At 36.2% G+C, this 14,412-nt stretch overlaps 1 protein-coding gene across 3 annotated transcripts in view; it reads left to right on the plus strand.

Moving 5' to 3' along the window:
- Positions 1–14,412, plus strand: part of LOC110466698 (trafficking protein particle complex subunit 13-like) — a 169,268-nt gene that overhangs the window by 941 nt on the left and 153,915 nt on the right. The gene's annotated exons all lie outside the window — the stretch shown is intronic.

Raw genomic sequence — 14,412 nt, forward strand, 5'->3', positions numbered from 1 at the left:
CAAAAAAAAGAGGAATGTCCTTCCAATTTCATTGAAAATAATGTTGTATTTTCTCAATTCATCCAGGAACAGGTCGTTAAATTGGGTAGATAATACACTATCAAACATACTATTTCCTGAGGCCTGAATCTTCATCCTGGGATGCTTGTGTATCTTCTTACAATACACAAGATTCTTTTTCTGTTGAACATTGCAATTATACAAACATAAGCTTCTTTGAAACTTTATTGCCAATGGCCATATTGAATGGCGATCTATACACTGTAGTATATGTTAGTTTAATGTGAAAGTAAGTATATAATAATAATAATAATAATATACAACATGTATATAGTGCCCTATATAATTTGTAAAATTACTCTAAAGCGCTTTACAACATATGGATAATAGTAATGGTTATAATTGTGAAAACAAAAAACAATCACAATTACGATCACTTTTATACATTTAAGCAAGCAATGTGCAAATAATTGAACAAATAAAAGGGTGGTTTTTACATGACATTTTTGCAAAGATTCTAAAATGCAGACGTGAAGAGGTGAGTTTTGATGTCCCTCTTGAACTTGGCCAGGGTATATGACTTTCTAATAGCAGATGGTACGCTATTCCACAACGTAGCCGAAACCCTCCCAAAACATCTGTTTCCGTAGGTCACAGTACAAGATTTTGGGTCACACAACAAAGATTCTGACTCCGACCGCAGTGATCGTGACGGCTGATACAGGGTAACAAGCTCCTGTATATTTACTTGTGAAATGATAATTCTCCGTCATGTCATGAGGATAAGTGAAAAAAATCTCTTATGTATCATAACTCTCCAGCTTGGTCAACCTTTTCTTTTTATGTGTGCAAGGTAACCATGGCCAGATACACAAATTTGACTATTGTTTTGCATTAAGCTACACAGACAGTTTCCTGCTGCTTTATTGACTTGACCCACGATTACCATCAGTTGTAAGCTGTCCTAGAGATATCAAGCTCTCTTTAGATAAGTCAGTCTCATTCCTGCTAATCTTTCATTGGTCTCATCGAATGACAATATATGGCTGATCTGAAAATCTGAAAACTAACAGTACACTTGGTCTGTCATGAGTACAGAATTGAAGTGTATTGGTCCTCAACCAGGCCGTCTTAGTTCTTACACTTAGATACAAGTGTGCACTGAGTCTGTGTATTACACTGTATTATTATTGTAGAATGGAGTGGTCAGTGAATTAGACCAGTGAAGTCCCCTATATCCTAAAATTAAAACCTGAAAATTGAGGTCATAACTAGCACATTTTTAGGTATCCTGATACACTATTTGAATCTGCCATATTTTCCAGTAGTTGAAAATGCATGACTTGGTGGGCATTGAAATGCCACAACCTGGCACACTTCTTGATTTGTCTTTACATTCACAGTGTTTCCCTATGGGAAGCATCACTCTTTTATTATACTGACTTTTTATTTTAATATGGCAGTAAGAAATATGAACAGGTAATCAGATGTAACAGGAGTATTTGTTCTGGCTAGTTAGCACTTCCTATTACTCTGGCAGAGTGTTAGGGAGCTAAAGCTTGAATAGAAGTAATTAAGATAGATTAAGATTTAAGAAAAATGATGAGAAGCTTCCAAATTATGTGATGTTTGTGATTGCAAGTTACAGTCAACACATACTGTCAAAAACATGTTTTGATAAATTATTGGCCAGTTATTATCTGTCGAATGAATTTCATCATTTACTACAGTTAACTCAAACCTCATATGTCAATAATTCATCCAGCTTGTCTCAAACTATTTATTCACAACCAATTTCAGCAACTGTTTGTAAGTTAACAGAATTATCATAAGCATATGACTATGTAATATTCATCATCAATACGTTGTTTAATACCTATTTTTGGTGGAATTGTACCGTATAACATTTGGTCCTACTTTAAGTTTTTGATTGATAAAAAGCTTATTCAAGTAACAATACATTAAGCAGCTGTCTAGTTACAAATATGACTTGTCATAGAGCTGTAATACTTAGTAGTCATTTAAGATCAAATAAAAAACACTAGATGATGAATTTAGGGTGCATTGTATTATGGTATTCAGGTGAAAAATTGCTGCTGAAAATTGTCCTCCGAAGATGAAGCCTCACATTTAGAGGCCAAACTAGTCGGCCTATAGAATAAATACCACTTACTGGTGAAGTTTGAGCATGTTGTCATAGATTCTTTCCTTTATTACAAGTGAACTTTGGGGGAAAAAAAATGTGCATAGCTTGCGTTTTGCATACAAATGCTAAAATGTTTATGTCACCTGAGCTTTGCTCAAGTGACCTATTCTAATCGCTTTCCGTCCGTTGTCGTGCGTAAACTTTATACATTTTCAACTTCTTCTCAAGAACCAGTGGATGGGTTTTTTTAAACTTGGTCAGAATCATCCTTGGTAGATGAGGCTACAAAATTGAAAAAATTGGGATTCCTACCCCAACCCCTGGGGCCAGGGCAGGGCCCTTACAGGAAAATTAAGCAATATTTCAAAAATCTTCCTTCTTCAGACTCAGAGGTACTACAGTCATTTTCTCTGCATGGAAAGACAGATCATCAGGGGCTTTATTTCAATTGTAAATTTCAGGACCCCAGAGCTATCTGTTCTCTCTTGGGGAGGGGGTAAAGTTTACTATAGTTTATATAGGGAAATAACACTTTTTGATATATTTTGACAACTATCTGTAGGAAATTATATTTACTTGGTGAGAATTGTCCTTGGAGAAAAATGGTTCAAATTGTAAAATTGAGATTCCTACTCCAACCCCTGGGGCCAGGGAGGGGCACCAAAGGGAAAATTAACCAATATATTTCAAAAATCTTCTTTTCCAGACTCAGAGGTACTACAGTCATTTTCTCTGCATGGAAAGAAAGATCATCAACGGCTTTATTTAAATTGTAAATTTCCGGACCCCATCAGGATCCATTCTCCCTTGGGGAGGGGGTAAATTTTACTATAGTTTATATAGGGAAATAACACTTTTGGGTATATTTTATCCTTTTTCAGCAGAAAATTACTCAAACTTAGTCAGAATCATCTTTGGTAAATAAGGGTATTGTATTACATCCCCAGGGGCTAGGGCGGGGCCCCAAAGGGAAAATTTACCAACTTTTTCAAATTCTTACCCTTTGATGACATGACAAGTATTGTATTTCACTTAGTTTACATGCTGATTTCCACATCACATCTAAACAATAAAATAAAGTTACCATTACCTATGATATAACTCAGGTGACCGCTAAGGCCCTTGGGCCTCTTGTTCTCTTTATATAATTTCATCTTTGGAGTTTTTCCCAAAGGAAATGAGGCTAAACAAATTAGTAAAGAAAAAAGAATTTATATAACTTTTTTGTTTTGTTTATGATGCATGATTTAATGTAAACAAATATTTCCAGTTTAATACTAAGGATTTTTTTTTTTTAAAGAAAGATAAATTTTCCTATTTGGATGCAGCTGACAATTTACTCAAATTTCAAAGGTGCCAGCCAGGCCCCAGAAAAAATACACTGTATTATTACAGGTGTCCATCGCAGCCAATTTTGACTGTTGTGATATTATTTATATTTGCTGTTTGCAAAAGAAAATATTGCTTAATAAAACTACAGTATGCTATACCAGATATTTTGCTATAGCAGATTTAGCATATGACATTTTACTGTTGTGGTATGCTATTAAACTGAATTGGTTACTTTCATTGAACTACTGTGAGTAAAATAATTCATTTAAACATTTATAGTGTATATATTTACTTATAATGTATTTAATTCATTCAATCATTAAAGATAATGTTTCATATGATTTAAAAAAATGTTTTGATTACCAATGGTCTTCTTGAATAGTATTCTTTCTACAAAGATCACCACAGAAGCCTAAAGAAGGGGTACATGTTTTATTATCCTTCTCTAAGATGCAGAACTCACACACAGTAAAAGCACAAACACGAAAATCATATTATTTTTAAAATATTTAAAACAGAGGTAAGGTCTTTTCACTGATGCATTGAATTTACTGTTATCCATCTGTAAGAGTTATCTTTCCTTGAGTAGAGAATGTCCTGTAGCACTAGCATGGAAAAGATTGTAACATTTGGGTCCACATTTATTAAAATTCTCAGTACATTTGTTTCAATTAAGTTCACTTTTTTTTCACTTTATAAGGACAAAATCAAAATCTACTCCAGATGATGGTAACATGCAAAATTTTCTTTTTAAAGAAATTTGTTCCAAAATGTTCATTATGCAATGTATGCCAGGAAATTTTGCCAAAGAAAACCAATTTATTAATAGTGTATACAGCAAGTTTAAATGTAGTGTCAATTTGTTACAGTTAGTGATGTGTCACTCAAGAGTTACTCTGATTCAAGACAAATTTTTAATTTACGTTGGAGGTTTTTATACAAATACAGAACCAGTGGCCACTTCACATGTTTTTTAATCAAAATAACTCACCCCTACTCAAAAATAAAACACACTCCCTTTTAACATTTGTTTTTAAAATGATAACACTAATACTGACAGAACCATTCATATGTAAAACATCAAAAAGGATGTAAAGGACTACAGCACCTTTTCTGATATTGCAAACAAAAGACGTAAAAAGTTGACTTTTAAAATTTATCATAAAGAAATTAAGATATTAAAAAAAATCATTAAAAAGACTAAACAAAATATATTTTTAATGAAGCGTGGATATTGATTGTTGTTCCTACTCCTGAACATTTAGAGTTTAATAGCTAATGCCAAAGTTTATTAGCAGACAGAGAGATTTAGATTGATCATCAAATCATCAAATTTGGTTTGTTGAATTTAATGAAATTAAAATTGCTTGTTGCAGAATTAAGGTAATTTGATCAGATAATTTGGAGACAAATTATGTTGCTAAATATTCATCTACCCACCCAGCTCTGAACAATAAATCAGTGAACTTCAGCGACATTAAGAACAAACTTAAACAAGATTTATTTGACAAAATGTAAATCGTTACCAAAGATTAACATGTCATGCAAGCAAGTAGGAACCAGGATTAGATTAAATTTCACTCTTTTGAAATTAATCAATAATTCTAGTCTTCATCATTATATTTCAAATAGATTTTTTAATCTTAATTATCTAACCCAGAAACTTGTTATTTCAGGACAATATTTAACATGGTTCCTGATAAGGCTGACTTTCTAGTCCATTTATAATGGAGCAAATACCTAAAATTTAGTCTCACAATAAAAGGTCATTGTTTCTTTTAGCACGACTCTCTCTTATCCACTCATTTAGCAAATCTTTGATTCCAGGTTGGTGTCTTTCTTGTCCATTATATATATGATATAGTGTATTAACATATTTATGACTTTTGTGGGGTGGGATGGAAGCGAGCAAGGGGTATTAATATGGGAGGAAACCAAAGGGCTGGAGAAAGTCATGTGGTTGGATAGGTGACCCAATACCTTTCCTGTCAAAAAGGGGGAATCAAACCCAGGCCATCTTGGTGAAAGGCAAGTTTGCTATCCACTGCGCTTCCTGACCATCCATAGATCATTTACTGGGAATATATGTCTTCAATCATTGTTCTTTTCTATAAAATGTGAATGTATACCTGTCTTCATTCTTACTTGTCATCTTACTTGTCTTAAATAAGAATATATCATGAATCCTGGTTGGCAAACTTTCAGTGCTTTATTTGAACCAATTTCTGATTCAGGGTTCAAATGGCTGCAAGTGTCAGTAATGATATGAATATAAGGTTCTTTGTTGGAAATTTTTGTTTTTTTCCAGTCTTTCAGCAAATATCAGGCTCTCTTGGTGATCGACTTCCCTGTTTCACTCTATCAGTAGATGTTAAAACCATAAAGTTTGTTGATGACTTCCCTTTCAATCATCAAATATCAAACTCCATGTTGGTCTGTGACGATCCTGTACGTCTATCATCAGCAATTGTCAGGTTAAAATGTTGAAGGCCTTCCTGTTTCAGTCCAATCTTTGTAAGTAACTCTCCTGTTTCAATCTGCTAGAAATTTCTTCCACCACCAAAACCTGGCTTGTGATTAAAATAAATGACCACAGCTGTTAAAAGGATGTAAAATACAAATAAACCAAACTATTAGCAACTGTTTACTAAGTGAATAAATATCTTATTCCTGATTGGAGACTTTGTTGAAGATTTTTTTTCAACATGTGTGTTGATTCAATTTGAAGTTGCAGTGCATGTATATATTCTGATCCTCAAAACTATGTTCAGACTTGCATTTGAATACAGTTCTCTATCGAGGATTCTATGCTAGACAAATCATTGAGGAATTAAGTGTATAAATCTTAAGACAGAATATTAGATCAATAAAAAAAACGCACTGACAAAACAAATTAAATAGATAAATAAATATGGAATCACAATTTATGCTCCAACAATTTTTGTAATTAAATCACTCGGGATCCGATTTGCATGCAGAAAACTGCTCAGAGCAGTAAAAACTGATTAAATTGGCACTTTGTTTAAATGCCATTAGGCTTGTATTGATGTATCGCATGTTGTTCGTTACAATGTACTTCAGTGTTTCATGCCTGACAACATGTAGTCTCGTGATGATACTGGCATCCTACAGCCTCTCGACAGCCAATAGGTTGTGCAGACCATTGCATGTTGGAAGCTTCGGCAACAGCGACTGTTTTTTGGTTATACAGTGTATATCTTTTGATTCTGGTTCTATATACAGGTATTAAACTCTATTCTTGTTTTAATGTCAAAGACAAAAGAAAAATATATTTATTGGGAATTATTAAAATAAAGAGGACAGGCTTTCTTTTGTGTTAGTAGATGTATGTGCAAAAATACAATGACCAGGTAAAACACCAAAGACAAATGAATGAGGACTGTTCTGGTAAATGTTTTCAATTAATTTAGTTCAAATAAATGACCTTGACTTATTTTAAAGGTCACAGGGGTCAAATATGTTTAAAACCCTTAAACAACTTCTTCTGAATAACCGAGAGGCCTAGGGTGCTTTAATTTGGCCAGTAACATGCTGGAATGAAGGGCTACCAAGTTGTTCAAATAAATGACGTTGACTTATATTCAAGGTCACAGGGGTCAAATATGTTTAAAACCTTTGAATGAATTCTTCTTAATAAGCAAAAGGCCAAGGGTGATGATATTTGGCCATTAACATGCATGGATGACCTTCGACCTTCGCCCATATTCAAGGTCACAGTGGTCAATATATGTTTAAATCTTAAAATGATTTGTTCTGTATAACCAAAAGTTCCAGGGTGATGATATTTTGCTAGAAGCATGCTGGGTTGGAAGACTATAAACTCTGTTCAACCTAATGTCTTTGCTCGACATTCAAGGTCACGGGCGTCATGTGTTTAAATCTTTTAATAGGTTCTTATGAATCAAACACTGGTATTCTGCCTGTAGTTGTATTTTAGTCCATTTTTAAGATTACAGGTGTAAGATTAATGCCAGGTGAGCAATTCAGGCCCATTGGGCCTTTTGTTCTTTTACAAAATGTATATTCAGGGGAGAATACTCCATGTTAAAAACAAGTTATTGACATGTTGTTGAAAACATTTTCATGTTTTTAACTGCTGAAGTGTAACCCATTACCTTAATTGCTTCATACATGGTTGATTATAATGATCTTACGATGTGTGTACCAACTGATCTCAGTCATAACTGGCCTAATCTACAATTTCAAACCTGTCCAAGGGTCAGTGTCCAAGGTCGGTGTGTATAGCCCTTGTTTCTCTGTGCTCTTTTGGTAAATGATAATGAAGGTGGTTGGTTATGGTAAGGTAGCTGGAAATCAGGTGAATAGAGCTCTCCTGCCTGGAGACATTTTTTGAGCCACAAGTACAGGGGGTTTGGCATGTATTTTAATAGCATATTTTCATTGATGGTACAATCATGTCTGTATCTAAAAACTACTTTCAGTAAGTCTGTAAAATGGTCTCTTATTGAAGGTGGTGGTCCCTCAATACAGGTTCAGGGAACATGAATATAGCTGAAATGGAATCACTTAACACAGATGGTCTCTTAATAGAGGTGGTCTCTTGAGCAGGTTTGTCTGTATGTTATCAAAATAAGGAGTCAGAATTACACTGTATATAGTTTATGTAGATGGATATTGTACGGAATAGTATCTTTAATGGATGATTATTGGTAGATTATAGAGCTAGTACAAGGAAAGTATTTAAAAAATAACAACAGAGTTATGATTGAAACCATAATACATCTCCAGATTGCTATAATACTTGCTGGCCATGATCAACAGAGGCATTCCCACAAGTCAGAATGGGCTCTCCACAAACCACAGTCTTAGATCAATACGTGCCAAACTAAGCTTGTATAGTCAAAGTTGGTGTATTTTTAGCAGACCTGTTAACAGTATTGGGGAAGGAGCAATCGACACGGTTACGGTTTTGTCTGTGTTCGTCGGGAGTGGAAACAGTATCGGCAGGATTAGACTGTCTGGTGGTTTCAGGATTCGTTTAGAGAAGACACCAAACCTGCTATAGTTCCTTATAAATGTTTTGCGTCTATGTAAATCTCTCTTGATAGTTTAGGCAAATTGACTTATGGAAATATATTCTGTCTTTAGCATTGGGTTATAAATAGATTTTGGAGGAGACTTTGGCATTTTGTGATGTATTTCATGATACATTGTAGTTACCGTGGTCTATCACTACCTTCTGTCATTGTGAAGGTGTTGCCATTGTAGGTCTTGTCAGGGATGGCAGACATTTAACACTGAGATGGTGCCCAAATTGAACAGAACCCAAATTAAGGCAATTCCAAAATCAAGCCAGAACCCAAATTGAGGCAATACCAAAATTAGGCTATCACCCAAATTGAACAGTACCAATATTTTAAGCAGTACCATCATAAAGCTTGTTCCCAAATGGAACCGTATAATAACTGAACTAGCACCCAAATAAAGGCAATACCAAAATTTAAACAAAACCCAAATTAAGGCAATATGAAAATTAAACAAAAACAAAAATTGAGGCAATACCAAAATTAAGCAAAAACCCAAATTGAGGCAATACCAAAATTAAGCAAGAGCAGAAATTGAGTAATACCAAAATCAAGCAAGAACCCAAATTGAGGTAATAACAAAATCAAGCCAGAACCCAAATTGAGGTAATAACAAAATCAAGCCAGAACCCGAATTGAGGCAATACCAAAATTAGGCTATCACCCAAATTGAACAGTACCAATATTTAAAGCAGTACCATAATTAAGCTTGTTCCCAATTGAAAATGTGTAAAAATTGAACTAGCACCCAAATTGAGGCAGTCCTAAAATTCAGCCAGTACCTAATTGGAGGCAGTACCTAAATTAAGCTAGAACCCAAATTGAGACTGAATCAAATTCAGAAATCGATTTTAAGTCCAACCCTGTTCAGGATGGGACATCGCCATTTGTGTGTTGTTTGTCATACATTCTGTATTTTGTGTCATGTGTCTTCCTTTGTTTTTACTTCAAATTTAGCATGAGACATGATGATATGATAAGGTAATCAAAGTTTCCTCATTCCATGCCACCACACCTGGGGACTCAGCTTCAGGACCTAAAAGGGTCAACAGGTGTGTAAAAATCCACTAGCCTGCATGAAGGCCAGGAGAACCAGATTTTTATCTTAGGATAGTGTAAGTTAAAAAGCATACTAGCCCTAGGCAAGTGTTGTTGTTTTTTTTTGCATCAAACAGTTTTTAAGACAATCACCGTTTGGGTAAATCATAGTATAAATTGAAGTTGTCTTTTTAAAGGAAACCAGAAAGCCATTATAATATAGTCAACTTGATCCATTTATTATATAATTGTTGGGCTAGCAGAATTTTGTTTCAGGCCAGTGGATTATTAGCAGTGTTAGCCCTGGGCTAGTACATGTATCTGCATTTTTATTTTTACAACCCTGCTCAGTTTTCAAAATCTTCTCAATGAAATATCTGGAACTAGCAGAGCCTAGTTGTTTCATTTGTAGAAAGGTCAAGCGGCAAGGGATCAAGTTTGTAAGTATCTTAGCAGTTCTTCTGATCCCTAATAGGGAGAACCAAGGAATCAAAGTTACGTAATATTAACAAAACTTGAGTATGCTCCAACCCTCCTTTTTGGATGGTTCTCTTAAATATCAAGTACCAATTGTTGGGAAACAAAGCTGAGTGATTAAGTCATCCTTAATGGACAATACATTCTTAGTTGAAGTCGATAGATTGAGCATAGTTTATTTCGATTTTCTTGATATGATTGATATTCATACACGTATTGACTGTTAGGTACGTATGATAGATGTAACTTGTATGTAAACAGTTACTGCTGGATGTTATGGAATCACCTGTCAGAAGATGTAGCTCATTGTATACAAACTTCACGTTACAGAAGCCATTTGTCTGTAGCTGATGGAAGACTGATGTCAGAAAAAATGGCTAGTTTGTCTGGTCTACGGAAAAAACACCTCTACAGACTGTAGAAAATACATGTATTATGTATAATAGACGATGTTCTGTCCTGTAAAACAGATTTAGTGAGGTTGTGTTTCCTAAAGTGCTGTTTTGTAGTGCAACTATAGCTCTGCCCTGGGACACTACAGAAGTACAGACCCTTGATGATCTTGGGGGAAAGCCTGGTCACGTGAAAAAAGATAGTTGAAAAGAACATATTTTCTTTATTCAGCTTGTAACAAATTTCTTAAGTAAGAGTTGTTAATGATTATATATTAATTGGCATCCTGTGCTTAATTGTATTTACAAAAAAAGGCCAGCTTGTCCTATTGTTAGCACAGCCAGTAACTTAGGGATGAAAGTAGAATGTGACTTCCTAGTGTTTGCTAATAATGCTAGTATAGTGGAGAATCATGGTTCATGTAATCAATTATGTCGGTATGATATGCTTTTTCAGCTTGTGTGGTTAATGGAGTAGCTGAATCACATTGTTGACCTATCCTAACAAGCATGTGAGAAAGTCACTAGGTGCTGTTCTTAATCAGAAGGTAACAGTGTCTTTGTGAAGGGAGAATCTTGTGAACAGTTAGACATAACAAGATTGCATTGGTAGGCACTGATCTGAGGGTGAAGCAGAAGGCAGTATCAGTACTGTACATTGCTCATATTTCTTAGATATGCTTTTTTTTTGCTTTGTTCCTGCTAAAATGTCAGCAATTCTTGCTATTATTTTGGGAAAATACAGGTGAGATTCTCAGGGGAAGGGCCCATATAATCGTCCAAATTTAAAGGGGAAAAATCACTGATGTGAACTGAAAATTCACATCGATACATGCATGACCATGAGATGACTTCAGTTCAGAGATTGAAAGAGAAAGCTCTTTCTATGTGAACAGAGAGATCATAATATTGATGAATCAGTGTATTTATAAAGGGAGTTGAACATCACTTTGTAAACCATGTCACTTACTGAAGGTTGCAAGTTCAGAATTAAATACTGTTTTTAAGATTATTTTTTTTAAAAAGATTTTGATACTCAACTATTGCGTTATTTCCTTTTGATAAACTTTTCATCCAGGGAACAATTTTCAATTCCATTTACATATACCAGGGTATGCAAATTTTAAATTGGTTATGATGCATATCTGAAAGAAATAGAAATATTTTTAATTTGTATGTGGGTGTTAAGACATAATTCATTTTCTTTTGAAGTCCAGCAAACCATAACTTGCACTTAGCTGTCTTTATCTTCACTTTTTATATCCTTGTTGTTATGTTATTTTGATTCCTGTAGTCACTTGGTACAACTTTGGTGTTTATTGGCCTTGAATGGCAACATATCCCATATTGATATACCGGATAGTTATGGTAAGGTCACATGACCAGCTTGAATTTTTCATTGAAGATTTCATTGAATTCTCAAGAATAGCTGTTGACTTTTTCAAAAGAGCAATTTAATGTCTCCTTAACTGAAGAAGGCATCATTTTAAAAAAAATCTATGTGAAGGTATAGATGTCATTGTTGAGGTCAAGGACATTGCTTTAATTCTGTCAGTAAAGTCTGGAATTACGAAACACAATTCGTTTCTTAATTAAAAGTTCACAAAAAAAATAAAAGTCTGGATGTTGATTATGAGAAGACCTCATTGATTAAATGATTAGTGGGAAGTTTCATTTACATCAATTGCCTGTCGGCATCCGGAGAAATTGATTGTAGGAAGTCTTACATCAGGGGATCTAAAAACGGATCAGTAGCCAAAACCCCTTCTTAAGCTTTAAACTTGTCTTCTGATAAACACTCCCTGTTTAACCATCCTTCAGCTGAAGAAGAGATACTGGTAGCCATACTGCAGTGACGTGAACAGTTGATTCAATTTGAGAGTACAGATGCTAAGCATTTGAAGAAAGTGTTTCAAATTAATGTTTTGACATTGTTTAAAAGGGTGTGAATACAATGGTTTTGCCTCATATATCAGTCAGTTGGAAAAAAGTTGTATTAAAAAATACATGTACATGCATGTGTATTCATATTTATTCTGAAGATAATTTTAAAATGTAAATTTGAAGAAGGCTGATATCAGGGAATCAGCTAAACATCTATTTTTGAGTGGGGTCAAAATGGTATCAGTAAATTATAAAGAAACACAGTTTTGTCTGTTTACTGTTTTTATTGTATTTGTATCAAATAATTCAACAAGGAAAAAATGGATGTGATCAATCGGCCATTGCTTAAAACATGAATCCATACAAACAAAATGGCCACAACAGAGTCAAGGTCACACTCTCCAGTAAGACGGGGCATGGTCTGGGTAGATTCACTCTCCAGTAAGACAGGGCATGGTCTTGGTAGATACACTCTCCAGTAAGACAGGGCATGGTCTGGGTAGATACCCTCTCCAGTAAGACGGGGCATGGTCTGGGTAGACTCACTCTCCAGTAAGACAGGGCATGGTCTTGGTAGATACACTCTCTAGTAAGACAGGGCATGGTCTGGGGAGATACACTCTCCAGGAAGAGAGTGCATGGTCTGGGTAGATACACTCTCTAGAAAGACAGGGCATGGTCTGGGTAGATACACTCTCTAGTAAGACAGGGCATGGTCTGGATAGATACACTCTCCAGTAAGACAGGGCATGGTCTGGTTAGATACACTTTCCAGTAAGACAGGGCATGGTCTGGGTAGATACCCTCTCCAGTAAGACGGGGCATGGTCTGGGTAGACTCACTCTCCAGTAAGACAGGGCATGGTCTTGGTAGATACACTCTCTAGTAAGACAGGGCATGGGCTGGGTAGATACACTCTCCAGTAAGAGAGTGCATGGTGTGGGTAGATACACTCTCTAGTAATACAGGGCATGGTCTGGGTGGATACACTCTCCAGTAAGACGGGGCATGGTCTGGGTAGACTCACTCTCCAGTAAGACAGGGCATGGTCTTGGTAGATACACTCTCCAGTATGACAGGGCATGGTCTGGGTAGATACACTTTCCAGTAAGACAGGGCATGGTCTGGGTAGATACATTCTCTAGTAAGACAGGGCATGGTCTGGGTAGATGCACTCTCTAGTTAGACAGGGCATGGTCTGGGTAGATACACTCTCCAGATGGTCTGGGTAGATACACTCTCCAGTAAGACAGGGCATGGTCTGGGGAGATACACTCTCCAGTAAGACAGGGCATGGTCTGGGTAGATGCACTCTCCAGTAAGACAGGGCATGGTCTGGGTAGATACCCTCTCTAGTAAGACAGGGCATGGTCTGGGTAGATGCACTCTCCAGTAAGACAGGGCATGGTCTGGGTAGATGCACTCTCTAGTTAGACAGGGCATGGTCTGGGTAGATACACTCTCCAGTCAGACAGGGCATGGTCTGGGTAGATACACTCTCTAGTAATACAGGGCATGGTCTGGGTGGATACACTCTCCAGTAAGACGGGGCATGGTCTGGGTAGATACCCTCTCTAGTAAGACAGGGCATGGTCTGGGTAGATACACTCTCCAGTAAGAGAGTGCATGGTCTGGGTAGATACACTCTCTAGTAATACAGGGCATGGTCTGGGTAGATACACTCTCCAGTAAGACGGGGCATGGTCTGGGTAGATACACTCTCTAGTAAGACAGGGCATGGTCTGGGTAGATACACTCTCCAGTAAGACAGGGCATGGTCTGGGTAGATACACTCTCCAGTAAGACAGGGCATGGTCTGGGAAGATACAATCTCCAGTAAGACAGGGCATGGTCTGGGTAGATGGCAGACAGATAAGTGGGCATAGGGGAAGAAATATGGATTACATTGTTTATTCATTGATAATTATGTTTACTTTTATCTATTAGAACAGCATTAAATGATAACTATTCATGCATGTCCTGGATGTAGCTATGGCTCTAAAGCTAAAGGTCATGTAGGATAGGGCAGTGATGGGGCAGCGATGGTGGAGAGAGTAAGGGTAGGAGGGAGGGGGGG

Source organism: Mizuhopecten yessoensis, unplaced genomic scaffold (genome assembly GCF_002113885.1).
Source record: "Mizuhopecten yessoensis strain PY_sf001 unplaced genomic scaffold, ASM211388v2 scaffold11141, whole genome shotgun sequence".
In the NCBI taxonomy this organism is placed as follows: Eukaryota; Metazoa; Mollusca; class Bivalvia; order Pectinida; family Pectinidae; genus Mizuhopecten; species Mizuhopecten yessoensis.